Consider the following 22,908-nt stretch of genomic DNA (forward strand, 5'->3'; position numbering starts at 1 on the left):
CTAGAGTGACAAAAGACCTGTATGCAGAAAATGATAAGACACTGATGAAAGAAATTAAAAATGATACCAACAGATGGAGAGATATATCATGTTCTTGGATTGGAAGAATCAATATTGTGAAAATTATTCTACTACCCAAAGCAATCTACAGCTTCAATGCAATCCCTTTCAAATCACCAATTGCATTTTTTATGGAACTAGAACAAAAAATCTTAAAATTTGTATGGAGACACAAAAGACCCCAAATAGCCAAAGCAGTCTTGAGGGAAAGAAACGGAGCTGGAGGAATCAGACTCCCTGACTTCAGACTATACTACAAAGCTACAGTAATCAAGACAAGATGGTACTGGCACAAAAACAGAAACTTAGATCAATGGAACAAGATAGAAAGCCCAGAGATAAACCCACACACCTATGGTCAACTAATCTATGACAAAGGGGGCAAGGATATACAATGGAGAAAAGACAGTGTCTTCAATAAGTGGTGCTGGGAAAACTGGACAGCTACATGTAAAAGAATGAAATTAGAACACTCCCTAACACCAGACACAAAAATAAACTCAAAATGGATTCGAGACCTAAATGTAAGACCAGACACAATAAAACTCTTAGAGGAAAACATAGGAAGAATACTCCTTGACATAAATCACAGCAAGATCTTTTTTGATCCACCTCTTAGAGTAATGGAAATAAAAACAAAAATAAACCAATGGGACCTAATGAAACTGCAAAGCTTTTGCACAGCAAAGGAAACCATAAACAAGACAAAAAGACAACCCTCAGAATGGGAGAAAATATTTGCAAACGAATCAACGGACAAAGGATTAATCTCCAGAATGTATAAACAGCTCATGCAGCTCAATATTAAAGAAACAAACAACCTAATCCAAAAATGGGCAGAAGACATAAATAGATATTTCTCCAAAGAAGACATACAGATGACCAAGAAGCACATGAAAAGCTGCTCAACATCACTAATTTTTAGAGAAATGCAAATCAAAACTACAATGAGGTATCACCTCACACCAGTTAGAATGGGCATCATCAGAAAATCTGCAAACAACAAATGCTGGAGAGGGTGTGGAGAAAAGGGAACCCTCTTGCACTGTTGTTGGTAATGTAAATTGATACAGCCACTATGGAGAACAGTATGGAGGTTCCTAAAAAAACTGAAAATAGAACTACCATATGACCTAGCAATCCCACTACTGGGCATGTACCCAGAGAAAACCATAATTCAAAAAGACACATGCACCCCAATGTTCATTGCAGCACTATTTACAATAGCCAGGTCATGGAAGCAACTTAAATGTCCATCGACAGATGAATGGATAAAGAAGATGTGGTACATACATACAATGGAATATTACTCAGCCATAAAAAGGAACGAAATTGGGTCATTTGTAGAGACATGGATGAATCTAGAGACTGTCATACAGAGTGAAGTAAGTCAGAAAGAGAAAAACAAATATCGTATATTAACGTATGTATGTGGAACCTAGAAAAATGGTACAGATGAACCGGTTTGCAGGGCAGAAAGTGAGACACAGATGTAGAGAACAAATGTATGGACACCAAGGGGGGAAAGCCGTGGGGGGTGGTGGTGTGATGAATTGGGCAATTGGGATTGACATGTATACACTGATGTGTATAAAATTGATGACTAATAAGAACCTGCTGTATAAAAAATAAGTAAAATAAAATTCAAAAATTCAAAAAAGAAAAAGGAAATCACATTAGAAAAAGAAAAAAAGAGAAAAAAAAGAAGGTCCCAATCACTGGCCACTTTGTAAAGTAGGCCTGCATGAATTACCATCGTGGGGAGAAATTGTTTTACACTTGAACATGTATTCCTCAAGTTCTTACACACACAGTCTCCTGATTACTTTGGTGAGAAGCCATAAGCCTTGCTTATGCTCCCGTTGAAGATTTCACTAAGCCACAAGCAACTTCTGTTTTAAAATGAATCCACAACCTTTAAATTATTACATTTTGATCATGCCTTAGATTTCAAAGTATTCCCCGCATACATTACTGATGTTCACCTTAACAACCTAACATAGGACATCTGGAGCCCATGTTACTGCAGTTCCTAAACCTATTTCAGTCTCTTACAGATTTTCACTACTGGATTCTTACGACACACTGTTCACAAATGAAATTATATCATTAATTACAATTATGTTTAAGAAATCAGAAATAAACGGAAAGAACCCAAATTAAATAGGGAATAATAATAAGCATCTAAACCTGACAGTTCCTTCTGGTGCACACACTGCAATCCAAGTCTGAAGCCCCCTCCACGTGGCCAAAAGAAGCCAAGCATTTTGCTTTCATTAATTGTTTGGCCTTCCAAGTGGGTCAGTCACAAACCCCATATCATTTCATTGCTCACAAATGCAAACAGGCCGGCTTTATTAGGTTGGTTTTCAATCCTCGGTGCCTAGGGTCCAGTTCTTGCGGAGCCCAGTCTCTGGCTATTCAGGGCTTTGTCCAGTCTGAGGCCAGTCTAACAGGCTCTCTAGCATCAGTGGGGAGCAGCGCTTTCCCCAGCAATGTGAGTTCTTGCGGTACATTAACTGCCTTCCCTATTATGCTTGCCAGTGGTGCTGATATATTCCTGAGCGTTTCCATTTTCCTTGGCTTTACTAGAGGAAGGACAGGTACTTCTGCCTTCTCCTCATTTCTCAGAATTACACACTGCCCAACCGGCTCTGATTTGCCTGTGGCATCAAAGGTAAGGCAAATGGAGAAGGTATATTCAGCTGATCGCCAAGCTTCATCTCTCTTGAGAAGTTTTCCTGAATACTTAATCAGGTCTGGGTCCCAAAGGCTCATAACCCAGCTCCCCGGTTAAGTATTTGGGAAGAACAATGGCCTTGAAAGTGTGCCGTTTGTGGTTGGGTGTACAAAGCACCAAATCAACAAACTATCTGTTATCATTCCAGAGCCTTCCCTCCACGTGTGATGCACTGTTCAAACCATCCACATATGCGGGGTCATGGGAGAAAGGAACGAGCTTGTTCTGAGGACAAACTATAGACTACAGGTCATCCATTATCTTGGTCCATCCTCAAAGTAATCCTGGAATAGGGCATTATCTTCATTAGCTTATTTTTACAAATAAGGAGACTAACACTCAAAAGAAGTTAAGCAAACTTTCCATGATTCACATACCTGCTCTGAGGCACAGCCTCAAAGCAGATTCAGCAGAAAGAAGGAATATGCTGCTTTTGTATCCAGAGAAGGTAACTTCTTTCATAAGGGTTGCCAACCGGAAGTGCCATGTTGGTCTGCTGGTGCAAGAAGGAAGGGAAACGGTTGAACTGAGTGGTCCATATAAGGATTTCTGAGGACCTCACAAGCTTACTAATGCATGCTAAGCTCACACTCAACACTTACTCCATGCCCTTGGAATTTTGCCTCGTTGAGTGTACATTTGTTGTCTCCCATTAAGCCATGAATTCTTTGATGAAAGTGATACTCCCATGAATTGGGGGCTTCCTTGGTGCCAAGTGTTTTTACATACTTTATCTTGTCTTATTTTCCCAGCAACCCTGGAATGTAAGTTTTAGTGTCCTCATTGTACAGATGAGAAAGTAAGGCACAGAGAGGCAACTAAATTCCTCCACAGCCTTGCCCCTGAAAAGGTAGAGCTGAGATTTGTGCTGAGTCTACCTGATTCTAGTGAATGTTCTCATTGGCAAGACACACATGAGACTCTTACTCAGAGGGCAAGTTCCAGGTTCTTACAAGATCCTAATTCACTGATGTTTAGAAATAAGAGTAAGGGCTTGCTTTTGGCACCGAGGGCTTACTTTTAACTCAGCTGGATAACAACAAGGTTTCCCATACTTGTAATATTACACGTCAGCCGCAAAGGAAACTACTGCCACATGTGATTGGAGGTCTTCACCTGCCTCAAATATGTTTCTCCCACCTAGCTGCTAGTGGTTCCCACCAGTACAGACATTAGGTTGAACCATTGCTATTAAACAGCAAATGCTGGGAGTGTTCAGTTCTTGAACTATGGGGGCCTGAACGGCTGACCAAATTCTTTAACACATTCTTAGGAACATTCCGTTCAGAGGAGGAAGGTGTTTGACGGAGGAAAGCAGACAATAGAGTGTGAGTGGGGACACAAAAATTGGGGGGCTTACATGGGGGCATCTTAGTGTGGTAGGTGGAGCCAAAAGGGGATTCTTTCTGGAACAAAGTAAGATGATAGTGCAGGAGAGATGAAATAAGGAAGTGAACTTATTTCTTAGGCCTTCCATGCTCTCCTGTGTGATCCGCTAGAGGAGACATGCATATAATGGTCATTAGTGAGTGATGACCACGGACAAGCTGTGCCCTAGGTCAACACAAAAGACGGCACTGAGGCTTAGGGAATGCCGGGAGGAGCTTATACCGCCAGCCTTCTGAAAGTGGGTATGTGTGGCAGCTTTGGGGGCTAAGGGAACCCCAACATCCCTAAGTCCCTGCAGAAGTCTGAGCCCAAGAAGGCTGAGACCCCAGGACTCCTATCCTGATACTTAACGACCCCATCTGGGTTATTTGTAAACTCACCACAGAAGACACATGTCCACCAATACCCAGGGTGGGCATCTCATGTAATTGCGCCTTCTCCTCTGTACTTGGCAGGTGAACCCTCCTCTGAAAATACTGCTGTGCATCCTCTAATAATACACTTGAGCTGAGATAGGAAGCTCCAGGTTCAAGAAGAGATCAGTGCTGGTAGGGCTGGGAGGTCAGTAATAGAATGTAGGTTCTGGCTTCCCAGAGCACAGCATCTCATGTGAAATAACTAAAAAAGGACACCTAGCCTATATATATATACATAGTGTATTTTTGCAAAGGTATAGGATATTTTTATAATAATATGAGTGATTGCCTTTGGGGGTACTGGGTAGCCATGGGACAGGAGCGGGAAGGCCTATTTTTCATTGAATACTCTTTGTTACCTTGAATTTCATACCCTGTACAAAAATAAATAAAAATTTAAAAGTCACAGATATGAACAATGTTATGGTTTCAGCGATGTCCTTTGAAAAGTAAAATCAGAAAAGTTTACTAAAAGAAAAAGAAAACCTTCTGGTCAAACTCCAAATGAAGCAATGGCGTCACCCCTATGATCACATAGCTTCCATGACATTTTTCTGATCTTTGAATGACTTGGTTTTAAGACGTATCTACATTTGGTACACATTTACTCTCACTTTCTGCTGAGTATTTAATCAAAACCATCCAATAAAGGAGGAATTTACCTTACAGATTTGAAGATAAAATTTAAAAAGAATTATGCTGTTTGCAGGATTCTGGGCTATTTGGAGGATATTCAAAGGCCTGAAATGGCTTTCAAGCTTTCTGTAATTAATTGATGTTCCCCTGAAATCTTCTTAACTTCAGTAAGATGATTGCCTAATGCAAATGCAACTATATTTCTTTGTCTCCTTTGTAGTTTTGAATTTGGAAGTTAATATAACCATAGGAAATATCTGTCATGTATATCATTTTAAAATAACACTTTTATTGAAAGTCATACAGTTGAATGAGCAGATTGATGATTTGATTAGGTAAATTCAACAATTCCCATGATTGCACATCAATCTCAATAGAAATTTACCCTATGGCAACTGGAGCAAAAAAAAAAAATTGCCTTCTATTTAATTAAAATACATAACAAGCTAAAACTTACAGAAGATGAATCACCACAATTACTGCCTTTATACTCATTGCTGGAGAATTCATTAATGGAGTTAAAGAAACTTTAATGAACTTCTTTGTATAAACCTCCATTCCTTAAATTCATTGTCATTACCACCATTAGGAAGAGGGGAAGGTCTGTTACTTTCATGCTGATTACTGATTACTGTAAAACCAAGTCACTTGAGAGAAGACTTTTCTGGAGCCGATATTCAGTAGAAGGTACAGAAGACAGCATGACCTCCTGTGTTCACCAGACTTACTGAACTTCTAATAATACAACCCTAGGGAGACTCTTCAATATTTTTAAAGCAAAACTGTGATAACAACTGAATTAGTGACTCCTTTTTGGTTAGTTTCTGAAGGCCAGCCTCAGATGACCTGGAGAGCTACTAGAATTTGCTGCATGGCTTATTGAGTAACTTTGGTATTTTCCATCCTTTGAGAGGGGACAGGTAGGTGGGTACAACTACAGGAACTATGCATAGTGGGCAGAAGAGGGGGTGTGGAGAAAAGGGAGCATTTCCTCGAGTGTCCTCTGGTGTCAGCGCCTTTGTCCAGCCAGCTCCCTAGGTGGGGATTTATCCTTCCACCTTGGCAGATGGCAGGCGGTTCAGATGCGAGGCCCTCCTGGAGGGGGCTGGATCATCCAGCCTCTGAATTATGCCATTTCCCCAGCAGTCCCACTCCTGGAAGCCCTGCTCAGTTGAAGTGCCCCCTAGTGGTACCTTTAGGTTTTTGCAAGAGAAAGAAGTTTAATTGCGAAGTCGCAGCTTCAGTGATGTAGGAAAGACTGAAAAGGAGATCCATGGAAAGTGGCACAGCCAAGCTCTGCAACCAGACTCTTTTCAAAACCTGGCTTTGCTACTTACCAGCTGTGTGATCTTGGGTGAATGACTTAAACTCTTTTTTTGCCTCAGTTTCTTCTTTTATAAAATGATAATAATAAGGACACTAACTAAAGGATGGGTAGGAGGAATAAAGGTGTTAAAACATGTGAAATTCTTAAAACAATGCCTTGATATATATAGTAAGTGCTCATTAAATGCTTGCTATTATGATGTTAGAGTTTATATGGAGAAACTGACCAACTGCAAAAGGCCATGTGTAAATGTCCAACAGCATGAAGGGCTCAGTTAATACAGCCCAAAAGTCAAAATACTCGGAAAAGAGATAAACTAGCAATGTGAATGTGACATTTCCAGCACTTATGAAAAGCACAGTAATCAGAAACATCAAAACCCATCAGAACAGTCTTAACGAGACAGGATGAAATTTTTATGGTTAGGAGGTAAAAAAACAACAAACAGAAATTTCTCCTTGGACAGGAATTTGGTTTTTTCCCTGCTTAAATAGGTTACGGTCAAAATCCCCTATGTTTTCAAATAACACTAGATGTTTTTCCATTTTGGTTCAAAACCAGTGGCCCAAGTCGAGACAGGGCAGGGGCAATGATCTCAGACAGGACTAGGTCTGGTATCATTTTCACTGGCCTTATCCATCTGAAAGCCATGCTGGCCCTACCTCCACATCCTGAATCCAACACTTCTTCTCCCCACTGCTACCCCTTAACTGCCCCAGCATCACCTCTTGCCGGACTCCTGACCAGCCTCCCAAGCTCTCCCTCTGTTCCCAGTCTACAATGCACTCTACACACAGGAGCCCGAGAGACCTCTAACATGCAGTGTAAGACACATTACTCCCCTACTTAAAAGCTCCCAGTGATTTCCTTAAAGCACTTAATCCTAATTCCATGCATGACCTCGGGCCCTCAGGACTGTTTTCCTGTCTGACTCCATCCCTTCCTCCCTAAGTGTCCAGCCACACTGGTCCCCTTTCTGTTTCCTGAACACGCCAAACCTTTTCCAACCTCAGGGCTTTTGCTCTTGCTGTTCCCTCTGCCTGGTTCTTTCTTCCTGATCTTTGTGTGGCTTTCTCTTCAACGCTGATGCGCTAGCTCAAACGCCACCTCTTCAGAGAGGGCAACTCCTGCAAACCTATTGAAGGCAGCCCTCATTGGTCTGATCCCTTTACCTCACTTCGTTTTTCTTCATAGCACTAAGTGATTTTAGTTTATTTATTCGTTTCTTAGTATGGATATCTGTTTCCTCTCACTGCAAAGTAAACTTCAGATGAGAAAGAACATCATGACTTTATCCTGTAATGGTCCCTGGCACAGAGCAGACCCTCTATAAATATTAGTTGAGCGAATGACAATTGCCGATGCCCATGATGCTTGGCTAACAGCAGACCTTTGCCTATCCTCCTCTCTGCAATCTCCTTAACAACTTCTCATCTCCTAATCCTGCAATCTCAGCCCTCCAGAAAAGTGGAGTGGTCCATCCTTCCCCCTCCCCCCAAATCTAGCACAAGAACTTGGTTACTTTTTGGTATTAATACAACCTTCTGAGAAGGGTTGGCACCTTAGACTTAACCGGACCCTGAATAATTATTCTCAGACTCATTCTAGAATCACCTTCCATAACCTAAGTTCTTCTCTATTTGGTATGACTTGTAATTGGCTCTTTCCAAACCCAGATTCATGACTCCTTTAGCCCAGTCTGATGCTGGTGGCCTCTGCAACACAAATGATTTCCTGAGACCGAGAGAGTTTTACACAACCTAGTTAGTTCTTGGCCAATTCACCTAATAAAGTCTACCCAATAACAGAGAATACTGCTGTAATTATATTTTTAATGAGGGTGTGAACTGGAATGGAGTCATTTGGCTTTAAAATGACTGTGACAGGAAAGCAAGCGTTAGCTGACTAAATACCAACATAGCAACTGGGAAATCTAACACATGGATGGCAGGGAAGCTTAACCTTTATCTTCCAATCTCACAATTATCAAGCTTCTGGCAACTTGATTTCCAAACTGCACATACAGAAATTTTAGTCATGAGGCCATGCAGGGCCACTCTGAATATGGAGTTAGTTTACATAGGTAGAAACCTCAATTTTATGCTAGAAATCCTGCTTCCAAAGAGTAGACTGATGAAGTTGCTACCCAACGAAAATACCATTTGGATGGTTCTCTGGGCTCCATAACACCTATTAAAACAAGGCAGAAGAAGAAATAGAAATAAGTCATGAAGATTTGGACCTTAACTGAGAAGTAAGGTCAGCTTTTAGCGAAGATCACCTGGAGAACTGTAAATAAATACGATACCCAGTCTCCATACTCAGAATCTTGATTTAATGGGTTTAGGGATGGGGCCTGCAGCCTTATTTTTTAAAGCTCCTAAGGTGATTCTCATGTGCAGTCAGTGTCAAGGACCACTGTTTTAGAGGCTTGCTTTTTGCTATAGCTAAAGAGATTGGAAATTGTTTTTAAATCAGTAACGGATTTCAAGACAGAGAAAAAGAAAAGAAAATAACCATTTTGGAATGGCACAAAACTGACCTATCCTCATGTCCTAAAGAGGATGCAATGCTAAGACTCTAGCTTTGTTCCATTACCCTTCATAAAGACCTCCCAGCCTCACCATTGGCAATAAACCCAGAAGTTAAGACATACATGGAATTCTTTAAAAATGCAGCTTGTAAAAATTGCTGGGCTGTCTTCTCTTTTTTTAGGTGTGTAACAAAAACCATTATCCTTTCAGTGAACAGAAGCTTCAGAGAAGAGAAATCAGAACAGCCTGAAAGCTCTGGGACTAGAGAGACTTCACTTCCCGCAGGTAAGAGCGGATAACATTGACCACGCTTTCACTTGAATTCCAAGATGATAGGGATGGGGCTCCTGGGGCCACTGCAGCTACCTCCGGGCTGCTGACACTCATAATCACAGTGTTGCCAGCTGGGGCAGACTAGTCGTCCTTTGCCTACTGATCTGTAACATTCATTCATGAAGAAATAACATGGCTAAGTACAGAGTTTTCTAACAGCAGCAGGAGACGGGGCACACACGCCTTAAGAGCCAAATAAGATACGGGGAATTCAGTGGCTGAGAATCCTAATTTCATTCTGTTGCCAGCAAGCCTCAAGGCCCAAGGCAAGTAATTAAACTCCATTTCCCAATTTGTAAAGTTGGAAAGGTGAGGCAAGGCTACAGACGGTTAAAAAATAGCTACTGTGGGCGCTAGTGCATGGCCTCATGACTAAAATTTCTGTATGTGCAGTTTGGAAATCAAGTTGCCAGAAGCTTGATAATTGTGAGATTGGAAGATAAAGGTTAAGCTTTGGGCATGCTAATGGGCATGATAATGAAGCCCTTTGCAATGATTACACAAAGCCTGGTGGATACGAAGAGCTATGAGAGACCAGTCGCCCCACACTTAGCCAGGGTTGACTAAAGGGCACCCCTAAAGCACACAGAGTACAGGAGTGGGTAGCTGGCTACACCATTCAGCCACAACATCCAAGTCGACAGAATCACTACAAACAATTGTCCGTGAATTAAAAAGACTGCATTCGTGTATATGAATCTCCTACAAAATAAAGACCATACATCTTAATTGTCCATTTCATTCCCTTGAAAATATTACCCTTTTAATTTTATTGTCCATGATGACAAGACAAAGACTTTGTGTTTTTGCTCAGTAACTTTCAACTCTGGCTTCACGTTAGAATATTCTGGGGAATTACAAACAACAAACAACAATAACACTGGCACCCAGGCCCCATTCTTAAATGAAAATTCTGGAATGGGCTGGGGACGTCAGTAGCTTTTAAAAGCTTCCCTGGTGATGCCAACTGTTCTTTTTCACATCACCAAACACTCCAGGCACATTTCCATCGCCAGGTCAGGTGTGCTCGTCTCCTTACTTGGAGTGCCTTCCTCCCTCCATCCCCTACCCCCAACGTCCATTGGTCTATAGCCCAGCCTTACATCCTTCAATGTCCATCTCTTACCTTGTCTTTCTCAATGTACTTTAGGGGGCACAATGCCCTCTGGAATCTCCAAACTCTAACTGTCCGTTGCTAAGCGTCCAGGTAACACTTAGAAAATGTCATCTTACATTGCTCCTGGTATTTCATGTTTATGCTCATGTTCCCAGCGAGATAACATGCTCCTGCAGAGCAAGGACCTTGTTTTAAGATTTTTAAATTTTCCCCATGGAGCCTGGCACAGACTGCTTGGCTTAGAAGATGCCAAAAAGTACATACTACTGTTGAGGTAGATACACTAAAATTAGCTCCTGTCAGCTTCTTACTGCTATTTTCCCCCAAGATTTAGATTTCGAGTAGAAATAAACAAATGCCATTTGTATATCTCAAAGAGCATCTTGTACAGGCATACCTCATTTTATTGGTCTTCGCTTTATTGCACTTTGCAGATATTTTGGGTTTCTTTTTTCTTCTTTTACAAACTGCGCTGTCAGATGGTGGTTAGCATGTTTTACTGATAAAGTATTTTTTAATTAAAATATGTACAGTGCTTTTTAGGCATAATGCTACTGCACACTTAATAGACTACAGTATAGTGTAAACATAACTTTTATATGGACTAGGAAAGCAAAAACTTTATGACTCATTTTACTGCAATATTTGCTTTATTGCAGTGGTCTGGAACCAGCCCAGCAATATCTCCTAGGTCTGCCTGTATACCCTGTTCAAGCTGCAGAAAGGAAATTCTTCCCTGTAGGCAAATGTCTACAGTCCATGGCCAACCATTTTATAGTACATTTCTCCATTAGCATCTTATGTGGCATTATCTCATCAACTCTGACCTTTCTACAAGATTGTTGGGGGAATGAGGGTGAGGGTAACATACAAACCAGTAGACAAAAGTCGAATCCAGGCCTCTGACATCCCAGGCCAGAGGCTTCCCCTAACAACCCCAGAATCTGTATGTTCTTCCCTTTGGAATACATCAAACCAATCATATCTTCACTGCATTGACATATTCAAGGCCACTTTAGCTAGTGGACAAGAGGAGAAGTCAAAATGGCCTTCTGTGATGTCCTTGGAACAGCCCTTCAGGAAACTTGGACTGCATCTTGTTCAAGCTGTTTTAAGCGAAAGCACAGAGAGGAGGAAACATTTATCACCACAATGAGATAATTTATTTAATGATCTTTGCACACAGACATGAAACCCTGGCTGTCTGCCAGGCTGATTTTACAAAGTCTCGGAATGACAAAAACATTGTCCTAGGAAATGATTTTATGCTAAAAGTATATCCAGGTTCAAAATGACCCTTTGGTCATAGGATGCTTGAAAGCTTGAAGTTTGCCTGGGTGAGGGAATGGGTCCTGGTGATGAAAGTAACCACTGAGTCTATTTCATCAAATCCCATAGTGGCATGATGTAGTGGGTTTTGAATGATCACCCACTCAGCAGAATAATGAGGGTGAGGGAGGACACAGAGGGACCTCTTTTTCTCTTGTCTACTGTTTCACTGAGTAACTGAATTAGGGGACAGACCTGAGAAGGAGTCTGAGCCAAGAATAAAGGAAAAGTTGTGTTAAGAAGTAGGAGGAAAAATTTCCTATCCTATCTCTGTCAACTGATTATCTATAGCAGTGCTGTTTGATGGAAATATAATGCAAGTCACATATGTGATTTAAAATTTTCTACTAACCACATTAAAACAAATTGAAAGGAAACAGGGAAAATTAATTTTAATAATATATTTCAACTAAGCCCCTACAGCTAAAATACTACCATTCTAACATACAGTCAATATAAAAACTAATGAGATAGACATGTATTTTTTGGTACTAGGTCTTTGAAATCTGGGGCGAGTTTTACAGCACATCTCAACATGCACGAGTCAGTCACATTTCAAGTGCTCAGTCGCCACATGGGGCTAATGCTACCGTACTACGCAGTGCAGGTTTAGACATGCTGACTGGAAATTGGGACGTCAGATAGAAATCACTGCCAGCATTTAGCTACCTAATAGACTTTTGATATTTTCTTTCTGCTAGCTCTTTCACTATCCCCTAGAAGAGATGATCTCAAAGGCCACATGCTGTGTTAGCAAAAAGTTTGGGGCTGTGCCGCAAAACAGACTGTGGGATTCAAATACCAGCTTTATAATCTTGGACTAGCTGCTTACCCTCTATACGTCTCGGTTTCTTCAACTATTAAATCAAGACAGAATAGCTAACTCACCAGAATGCTGAGAAGATTAAATAAACTAGGCAGAAAGTACACAGAACAGCCTAGAATAGCATAATAGGCAGTCAAACAATGATTTCTCCTTTATAAAACTCGACTTGATTTCTAAGGGGCTATCTCATTGTATCTGAGGCTCTACACAGGTTTCATTTATTCACTTCCAGAACTCTCCTTCAAGGTTTCTTCTGCTAAGGCAGCCTTTCCCCAGATTTTCATGGGGCTGGCTTCCTCTTACTCTGCAGGTTTAAGTTTAAGGGTGACCTTCTTATGGAAACCTTCTCTGGCTGCCCTATTTAAAGTTGCCCCCAAGCCCTGTTACTCTCTGAGCCCCCAGCCTCTCTTTACTTTCTTTATAGCACTTATCAATATCTGAAATTATCTGATTTATATATTTGTTCACCTGCCTCTTATACGTCTCTCTAGCATAGCCGCTTCACAAGAGCTAGGGCCTTGTCTGTCTTATTCAGAGTTCAGCAAGTATTTGTGGAATAAATGAATGAATGAAAGAATGCTCAACACAGGGAGGCAAATGTAAACAGTGTCTTGATTCTAAAGGTAATGGAGAATGAAAATTCCAGAGCTCTTTCTGACCTAAACGAGAGCCAGCCTCACCTGCTGGGGGTGAGTATTGTCTTTTCTTGAGTCTAACAGCTGGGCTGGGGAAGGGGCAGGAAAATTATTCTCTGCAGGTGATTTCATTGCTACCTGTTGATATGTATCACATGCAAAGTGTATGTTCACGCCTTAAGTCACCCAAAGGATTTGGTTATTCCTGCCCTTTGAAAGAAGAACTAGGTTGGGACTGATGAAACTTTCTGACTGCAGGGAGTCTGGCAGCCCTGGGTAGTGGAACAAGAGTGGGTGTCAAAGTCAGACACACCTGGGCTTGGATCCCGATTCTGCCTTTTACCAGCTATGCAGACTGGGCAAGTCATGTAAATTTCTCTAATCCTCAGTTTCCGTATCTGTAAAGCTTTAAGTGATAATCCATACCCTGCGATGTTACTGTGAGAATTAAGTGAAGGAATGTAGGAAAGTGCTTAGTACATCTTGACGACTCAGTGAATAGTAGGTATCAATATTGTCATCTTTGCATTCAAGAATGCTTTGCCAGAATATACTGATCGATCTTAGGAATGGCTACTTAGAGGGAATCCAATTTCCGTTTAAGATTCTGATAGTTCTCTCCCCCATTTCTATGTCATTCAATTCTTGCAACTGAGGGGCCAGAACCACGGAGAGAGACAGAGGGTATTAGCTGAGTTGAGGGTATTAAATCTGTGCCGAGCTGAGAAAGATGGAAATGGAGACATTTCTCTTTACAGAGACAGTTTGTGGCGTATCTAGAGATGGATGCAGCCATCAGACGTCTCCAGTTTCCATACCAAGATGCTTGTAGCCACAGGCACAGATCTAGCTGTTTTGTATTCAAGATTACGGGCCAAAAGAGAACTCACAGAAAGGGTCAAGAATCCACTACAGTCTGGACACATTTCACTTGCTGGCAGTACAGAACGCCCTGCTTGACAAAGGAGAAGCAGTAAGCCCAACATTGTATTCTGAACCCACCATTCATCTTTTAGAATAACTAGACCAGGACTGATTTTACTCATTCTTATGCTGACATAAGCCCTATAGGAGACAGAGTAAACTGCTCTGAAAAAGCAGGAGACTATTTACCACTGACTTATAACCTCACATTAATATCAATAATAGCAGTCTCTCATTGACTATAGACTAGGCATTTCCATTTTTTATTTTTCATTTTCCTAACAACTGTGCAAGAAAGCAGTATTGTTCCCCATTTCACCAATAGGAAAAGTGAGACTCAGAGAAGTTCAGTGACTTGCCTGAACTGTGAGAGCCAAGATTTGAAGCCCGGTTTGTTGGGCTCCAAAGCTCCCTGTGTCCTCTGCTACACCTTGCTGGCATTGCCAATGGAAGACCCAGGTCCCACGAGGCATGAGTCCCTAGTACCTTAAAGGAAAAGTGCAGAGGTCCCAAAGAAGACCATTACTATTCCTACTATGCATCGGGGAGCAAATAGCACTTCGTTTCAAAACCAAGCCTTGGTCTCACTGTCTGACATCCAGCTAGGGGACCAGAAGAGCTCTTTTTTGAGACAGTGACCCTCTGCAGGTGTTCTCCAGTGCTGTTTGCAGGAGTGAAAACTCCAGGGCTGAGGATTATCACCTTAGGAAAGTCATTACAAGAGTTTGTAAGGAGGGTTCCCCACAAGGCAGAGACTGGTGAAGCCCTTGGGAAACAGCATCCCGGGAGCTCACTCACGAAAGGAAGGCTCTCTCCTTCAGCAGCATGGCTGACTCCAGACCCCCAGGGAAGCCTGCCAGATTGCTCCCACAGCCAGCCCAGCTGCCTGCACAGGTTTGGCTGGATGGTTGATGCAGGCCCTTGAAAGGAAGGCAAGGGATGTTCACTTGGGGTTCAGGCAGGGTCTTCAGGGGATGTCCAAAAACCCCCAGGGATTGCTTTCAAAACTTTACGTACATTCCATAAGAATATTCCCCCTCCCCACCCCCTGCTCCTTTGGGAGAGGACTCATATCTAATTCTCAAAAGGACTTATGATCCCCAATTCTTAAGAACCACTAAAATTTAAAATTTCATCAGCTTCTTTCTTACACTATTCTGCGGCACTTTTACCCCACTAATTTCACATATACTCATATATAAGTAGTGATCTAAATATATATATATATATATATATATATATAGTAGATGTGTATGTATACACACATATGCACACATTTAGGGCAATATATATATTGCATTAAATGTTGCACACACATGTGCACACATACAATGTTAGTGGTGTATATATACATACATATATATATATATATTGCCCTAAATGTTGCAAGGAAAACTGAGGCCCGGAGACCATAAGTGTCTTGCCCAAGTTTGCACAGCCAGAGGCAGGGGTGGGATTAGCAACGCTCCCCTGACCAAGAAGCATGAAACTCGGGTGGGAAATCTTTGCCAACCAAGTTGATGAATGAAAACAAACGAATCCCTCCAGATTAATAATAATGCTTTGCAACCATTTTCAAGTCCAGTCATCGAAAATCCTAAATTGCTTGTTATTAGGGCAACGTGGCTGCTTGCCCAGGACCCAGGTAGAGGTCACCAAAAGGATTTTCTCCCACTCAAAGAGCTGCAACTCCAGCCCTCGCTGCGGCAGCGCTCTGGTTCCCCAGTTACCTGAGCTCGCCTGACTTCCCCTCCTCTCCTCTGCTCTGCTCTCCTCTCTCGTCCTCTTCCCTCCAGCGGCTCCCGCAGCTGCCTCTCCAGCCGGAATTCCTTTGCTGAGGTCGGCCGCCTCCCTTCGGCTGGGCTCCGGATGGCAGCCAGGAGGCTGCTTACCTGCCACTACTCCCACTGCCTTTTTTTGGTGGGGAGGGAGCCACGCCTTTCGGGTCAGCACGGGTACCGCTCAACTTTGCACGCCGGATACCCGGGACGTGGCGCGTGCTGGTGCTACTGGGAGAATCCTCAAGCCCGCCGTCCGCGCATCCCCTGTCTGAGCCCCTTCCCCCTCCCCGCTATTTTTTTCTTCTCAATTTGATGTAAGTAATGTACCTTGTGAGAATCCCACAGTCACGCCGAAACTCATTCTTAAGGGTGCATCTGAAGATGCCTTTTATAAAGACTGATGCGTGCAGTTGTAAAAGCGGCAGGGGTGGGGGGCGGATAGAGTATTTTTAGTTCCTCTGAGACGGGATCTCCCTGCTGTCAGAGCCCCGGCTCTCCGCCAGGCTGCCGCCGGGCGGTTCCGCCGGGTTTCTGGCGTTTTCCGGAGCAGCCCGCGCTCGCCTCCCCGCACGCGGCCTCGAACCCGCGGCCCCGGCGCCGCCCGCGCCGCCCCCGTCACCCCTGGGCTCTCGGTTCAGCCCGCGATGGGTACTCACTTTTGCCGGGGAGCAAAGTCTGCCATCTCAGTCCGTGAGCACTTCCTGTAAAAGGACGTGGAGATCCATCGTGTGTAAAGCTGTTTCAGGAACAGCCGGTAAAATCCAGAAAGAGGGAGAGGAGCGAGTTAGACCCAAATGGAAGGGGGCGGGCGGGCGGGAAGCCCAGCCCAACCGGGGGGTGTCCCGGGATCTCAGCCTTGGCTCCCCCAGCCCGGCGGCTCTGGGAGAAGAAGCCCAACAAGTGCACTTGTTCACTCTTTCTTCATTAGAGGAGGAGTCAGGGTTGCAACATTTCTGTTCCTTGCTGGAGGCGAAACAGTGATTTTCTTCAGCCTGCAAAACGTCCAGAGCCAGCCAGCTTTGCCAGGTGAGGAAGGGAGCTGGGGAAGCCGAAATGCAGCAAAGACGTGGAGAAGAAAGAACGGATTCTCCCCAGATGGGTTTTGCACGAGCAAGACCACACGTCTTCCACTGAGACTGCAACAGGAAAATAGACGGACAAAACAATAATAAAAATGTCTTCATGAATGGCATGACCTCGAAGATGGTATTTCTCCTGGCAGCCAAGATGTGGAGTGGCTCCTTGTCAAATTTCTTTCCTTATTTCTGAACAACACTGAACAGCAGCTTGACAACATTGGAGGGGGGCTCCAGAGATTTGAATCTCACCTTCCCTGAGAAGAAGAAGGGGTCAGAGTGAAAGGGGCAAAAGAAAACAGTCAGTGACCCGAGAAGGGGAGAGAGCAGGTTTTGCTTTCTTTTTTGATAGCCCAAAGCCCAAACTTCCGGGGCGCGCCGTGTTTATTCTCTGCCACATGAGTATAACAGAAACACTGGTGGTGCTGAAATAATCCACGCTTTCGTTGTTTTCCACAAATATAAAATTTATCTTTTCTAATATCTTTTCCGATGTGGGTCTGACTTTTTTTTTTTTTTTTAGTAATGGCAAAACCATGAAGAACCACCACCTTTCTCTGGCAAAAGAAAAAAAAGTACTGAAACAAAAGTAGTAGCTGCCTGAATCAAATAATTATCCCTCAATTAGTAAGTTGCTAGTGTCCGTTTGATGCTATTAAGTAATATTGCATCTGATTGTTTCATAACCCAGAGGGGCACCATGGAGATATTTTAAACAAAGACTATAAAGTTTCAACAAAAAAGTTATTGGAATGCTGGGCTTTTCCCTTTTGAGTTATTGCCACTCTGGAATAACGGGCAAATGACATTCGGTAGCAGCCACTTGCCAAGTCTCTGGAAGCCACTGACTATTCCAGGACACTTTGGTGATCCTTTTGGACCGGAAGCCCAGAGGCACCTGCACAGGCATGACCACCTGATGCTTCCTGTTCAGTAACATGACCTTGGACAATTCAATTATAGACCCCATCTGGTTCTCTCAGCGGAAGGGAGATGCCTCTTTCTTGCATACTTACCTTCGCTCATGGGTGGCCACAAAGGTATGCAACCCCTATTTACTTTCAAAACCACTGGGTGACATGAGATCATCAATGGCAGAATATTTCCACATGACCTTTGCAAAGCAAGGGATCGTCAGTTTTTTGGAGTTGTTCTACTCAGACAATTTTAATAGTTGGTGAAAAAACCTCGCGCTAGTAACTCTCGACTGTCAGCTCTTGGAAGGTGGGACCCTCGCTCTTCCTCCCTGTGGTTCGCAGTTAGCTGCAGGCAGCTCAGCTCATTGGTGCTCATCCGTGCTCCTGGCTTCCGGATTGACAGATTGGTTGTTGAGTGACTAATCTACATCTCACTGGGAGAGAAGGGCGAGGCTCGCTTTCCGCTCTATGGTGCAGCACACAGGTACCATCCACGAACCACCAGCGTTAGCTGTCAGTGAATTAATCACCTTGCCCTGGCTTTACTGAGATCATGAAGGAAGTCCGCGGTTAACCTCAACTTCTTTCCTAACTGACCCCTGCCTCCCTCTCTAAACACAAACATGCCCCGCCCCTTTACGTGTGTTCCCTTCTTGCATGTCTCTGTCTTGTCACTGTCTCAGCTGGTGTGTTCCTCCTTTTTCCCAAGCTACTTCTCCACGTGAGTCCTAGACCCAAGCCCTGCCCGCTGCCTCCAAGACCTTAATCCATGGCTGATGCAGAGGAAAGAGCACAGCCGTTGGCATGGGTTTGGGACTCTAGTATTTACATGGCTTCCCTAAGCCTCACTTGCCTCATTGAAAATCAGATGCGGTGATATATGCCTCAAAACTAACAATGGTAATTATTAATCACCAGTAAAAGGAGTCATAATGGTGATAACATATGTAAAATGCCTGACAAATAGCAGAAAATCTAGAAACATTAAGTTCTTTTTCTCCCCCTTCCTTTTCTCCCTGTCTTCCTCTCATAGTTAATGTTTTCTGCCCCATTGGCTTCTTCTGCAGCCAACAACATCCTCGAATCTTCCTTGACCCTGCTGACTCTTTCGGGGGCTTTATGATTTAACTCACTCCATTCTTCATCTGTCAGACTTAGTGGAAGAATGATCTACGCTCAGCTCCCCTGACTCACTAAGCTCTCGGTGCCTTCCCTCAGTGGTTCTTAACCTTGGCTGCACAGCTGGTCATCTGAGGAGGGTTTCAAACATACCATATACAGGTGGCCCTTGCAGAACTTGTAATTCAGGAGGTTTAGGGTAGGGCTCTGATTTCTCTGTTTCTACCAAGATGCACAGGCAGGGTAGACAAAGGCTGCCCTAATTCCCCCTGCACCACGGCTTCCACCACTACTACTCATCAGCTGCTCTCTTTCCTTGGGCTGCACCATCCCAGGCCTCTCGGCACCCCTTCTCTCCCTCCTCTTGAAATTCTCATTCCTTGGCTCTCAGGCCCTGTCCTCCCTTGGTTCTCCTCTGTCTGTCTGTATCACTCTTCTATTGCCTTTTGCCACGGCTCCTCTTCTTTCTCCTCCTTCCTGAATGGGAAGTTTTGTCTTTGGTCTTTTATCATGTGCTGTCCTTCTTTCATCTGATCCCACCCCCAGAGGTGATCACCATTAACTTCTTGGTGTGTATCTATCCTTTATCCTACATGTATATAGTCATGTCTCTATTTGCTCATGCTTCTGTTTTTTAAACTAAAAATGGAATAATTTCTATGACTTGTGTCATATAATTATATATTCCAGGTTACTAGTTACAGACTTAACCCATTCTTTTTTAAAATTTATTTTTATTTATTTATTTGTAAACATCTTTATTGGAGTATCATTGCTTTACAATGGTGTGTTAGTTTCTGCTGTATAACAAAGTGAATCAGCTATACATATACATATATCCCCGTATCTCCTCCCTCTTGCGTGTCCCTCCCACCCTCCCTATCCCACCCCTCTAGGTGGACACAAAGCACCGAGCTGATCTCCCTATGCTATGCAGCTGCTTCCCACTAGCTATCTATTTTACATTTTAACCCATTCTTTTTAATGGCTGCCTATTTTGTAATTTATTCTGCCATTCCTCCATTGTTAGATCTTTGGTAACTTTAATTTTTTATTGTAAAAAGTACTGTCATGATTATCTTTGCCTGTACCTTAGGATAGATACTTAGAAATGGCATTGTTAGGTCAAAGGGAACGAAAACTAAAATTTTGCTATATCACTGCCAGATTGCTCTCCAAAAATGCTGTAGAAGAAAGTCCTAGAAATGAGAGTACTGAGTCATAGAGGAGGAAGGTTTAAAATTTTCATACCTTTAAATTCTTCCCAAAATATTTATCAATACACACGTCTACCAATATACACTCCTAACAAGGATGTTTTCTCACATACTTGACAGCACTGAATTTTATCAGTATAGTTTTCGTTAGTTCAATAGGCAAACTATCCTTAGTATTGTTCTAATTCACAATCCCCGGACTTCCAGTGAGGGTGAATTCATATGCTTATTATCCTTTGAGTTGTTTTCTCTTATGCTGTGGCTTTTCATTCCTACTCTTATTTTTCTTCTGGTAAGTTTGTTTTTCTAAAAAAATTAATCTTTCTGTACTATTGTATATATTAACACTTTGTTAAATATATTGTAAACATTTCTCGGTATCTGTCATGTTTCCCTTGATTTTATTTATGGGCTGTTTTACTGCACAAAAGTTTTAAATTTTTCACCCAGTCAAATCTGTCAATTATATTCTATTAAGTCTCTGAGTTTTCTCTGTTGCTTCTAACACTGTTAAAAGTTTTTTTAAAAAGATCTTTATCCCTGTACTGCTGAACTGAATGAATAAGCATTTTCAGAACTCTAATGAAAAACTGATGAACTCATAAAAGTGCTAACAAAAGATCAAGATGAAAAAAAAAAATTAATTACATGGGACTGAGTGAACTGATGAGGATGAGTATAATTTTTGTGACTTTCTGTCTGAATTTAAAAAAAAAAAAAAAAAATTCCACAAGGACTCAGAGGCAAAGAATATACAAATCAATTTTCACTACAAAGTAAAGGAGCTGTTACAGTGGAGGATTACTGGACTGAATGTCAATACTATGACATAGTATGAGTGTGTTTCTTGTTTGGTAATTGCAATCATTGTTGCTTTTGTTGTGGTCATCCATGTACAATGCTTGGTGTCAGTCGATTTATCTCTTGTAAAAATAAAATACAGTGTGTGTGTGTGTGAAAAAAAAAAAAAATAAAAAAAATAAAAAGATCTTTATCCTAGGAATGGTTTTAAAATATTATATGAAGTAGCAAATTAAATTGTCTTCTGAATGTCTAGTCAATTATCCTATTACCTTTTATTGAAAAATTCACGATTTCCCCACTTATTTCTAGTGTCAAATATTATATATTACATTTTCATGTATATTTATATCTATTCTGGACTATACTCTGTTTTGTTTGGCATGGTGATTTACATGCCAATAATGCACAATTTTGATAACCATATTGTAAAAATAGTATAGTATAACACCCATTACATTAGTGCAAGTAATTGATCAGTCTTTCCTTTTAAAATTTGCTTGATAAATGTGATATATTTATTTTCCCATAAAATTTTAGAATCAATTTGTCCAAATAAAAAAAAATTTGGTTTTACATTATCTTTATATATTTATTTGGGAAAATTAGCTATCATTAAGGCATTAACTTTTCCTCTCCAGGAAATATGTTTACTTTAAAGAAATCTTTAAAATGTATCCTTCGATTTTAAAATTTAATCTTATAACGTCACTTTATAATCTTATTGCACAAAATTTACTTAATCATACCGTATGATGAACATTTAGGTTATTACCCAATTTTTACTCTTAAAAAAATGCTGCACTGAACATATTTGTGGAAAGAGATTTTGTTTTGGGAGGATTTATTTCCTTAGTCTAAAATCCCAGTGAGACATACTTAGGTCAAACGACATGCACATTTTTATGGCCCTTGAGATATAAAAACTTATCTATTTCTGACGGCTTCAACTCTTAATATTCCCTCCATCACACTCTACATCCAATTAGGCACAAAGTCCTGTAAGTGTGTTTTTTCCCTTTCCACTGTTAAGGCCACTGTTAAATTCATGCTTCTTCCCTTTCAATAACCCCTGGCTGGCTTCACTTTCAACAGTCTTGCCTACATCAAACTCAGATGCTTCCAGGTAAATCTGATTATATCAACTCCCTGAATTAAAATACTTTAATGGTGCCTACATCCCACCAAAAAAAGTTAAAACATCTTTGCTCCTGCTGATTCCATTGGGTTTTAGAGTACTAGCTCAAGACATATTTACAGTATGTCTGCATCCCTTCTTCCCTTCTTGGAATGTTATTTCCCCCACTCCTTGCCTACTTGAACTCTATCTATTCTTGATCTTCATATTCAATGTCACTTTCTTCTAAAACCTTTCCCTGATCACTCCAACTCTGAAGGCACTCTGCTTGCTTCTGCCACATGGGTTTGTAATACACCCCTCTCTTCTACCTCCAAGTATCATCGTGAGACTGATACGAGTTTACATGCGTGAGTGCATTTGTAAATTATAAACCATGTGTAAATATAAGGCACTACTATTATTAGACAGTGTTTCCTTCCTTCCAAAGAAACCCACACCACTGAATAAGCAGCTAGGCTAAGTACAGCCAGCCTTTATAAACATGAGAATGGGAATAATTTTCTCCTTGTGGACTTGCAGTAGGAAGATGCTAAGATTGCTGGCCTGTTGAGTAGTAAGGACTCGTGTCTCCTAAACCCAAAGAGGGAAAA

The 22,908-nt window shown here is 41.9% G+C and overlaps 1 protein-coding gene across 1 annotated transcript in view; it reads right to left on the bottom strand.

The window, feature by feature from the left end:
• PRLR (prolactin receptor) overlaps positions 1–17,050 on the bottom strand; it is a 176,474-nt gene extending 159,424 nt beyond the window's left edge. The window contains exon 1 of the mRNA XM_059919245.1: positions 16,704–17,050. The gene's annotated coding sequence lies outside the window, so the exon portion shown is untranslated. The remainder of the gene's footprint in view (positions 1–16,703) is intronic.
• Between the last annotated feature and the right edge of the window lie 5,858 nt (positions 17,051–22,908).

Source organism: Balaenoptera ricei, chromosome 3, assembly GCF_028023285.1.
Source record: "Balaenoptera ricei isolate mBalRic1 chromosome 3, mBalRic1.hap2, whole genome shotgun sequence".
NCBI lineage: Eukaryota > Metazoa > Chordata > Mammalia > Artiodactyla > Balaenopteridae > Balaenoptera > Balaenoptera ricei.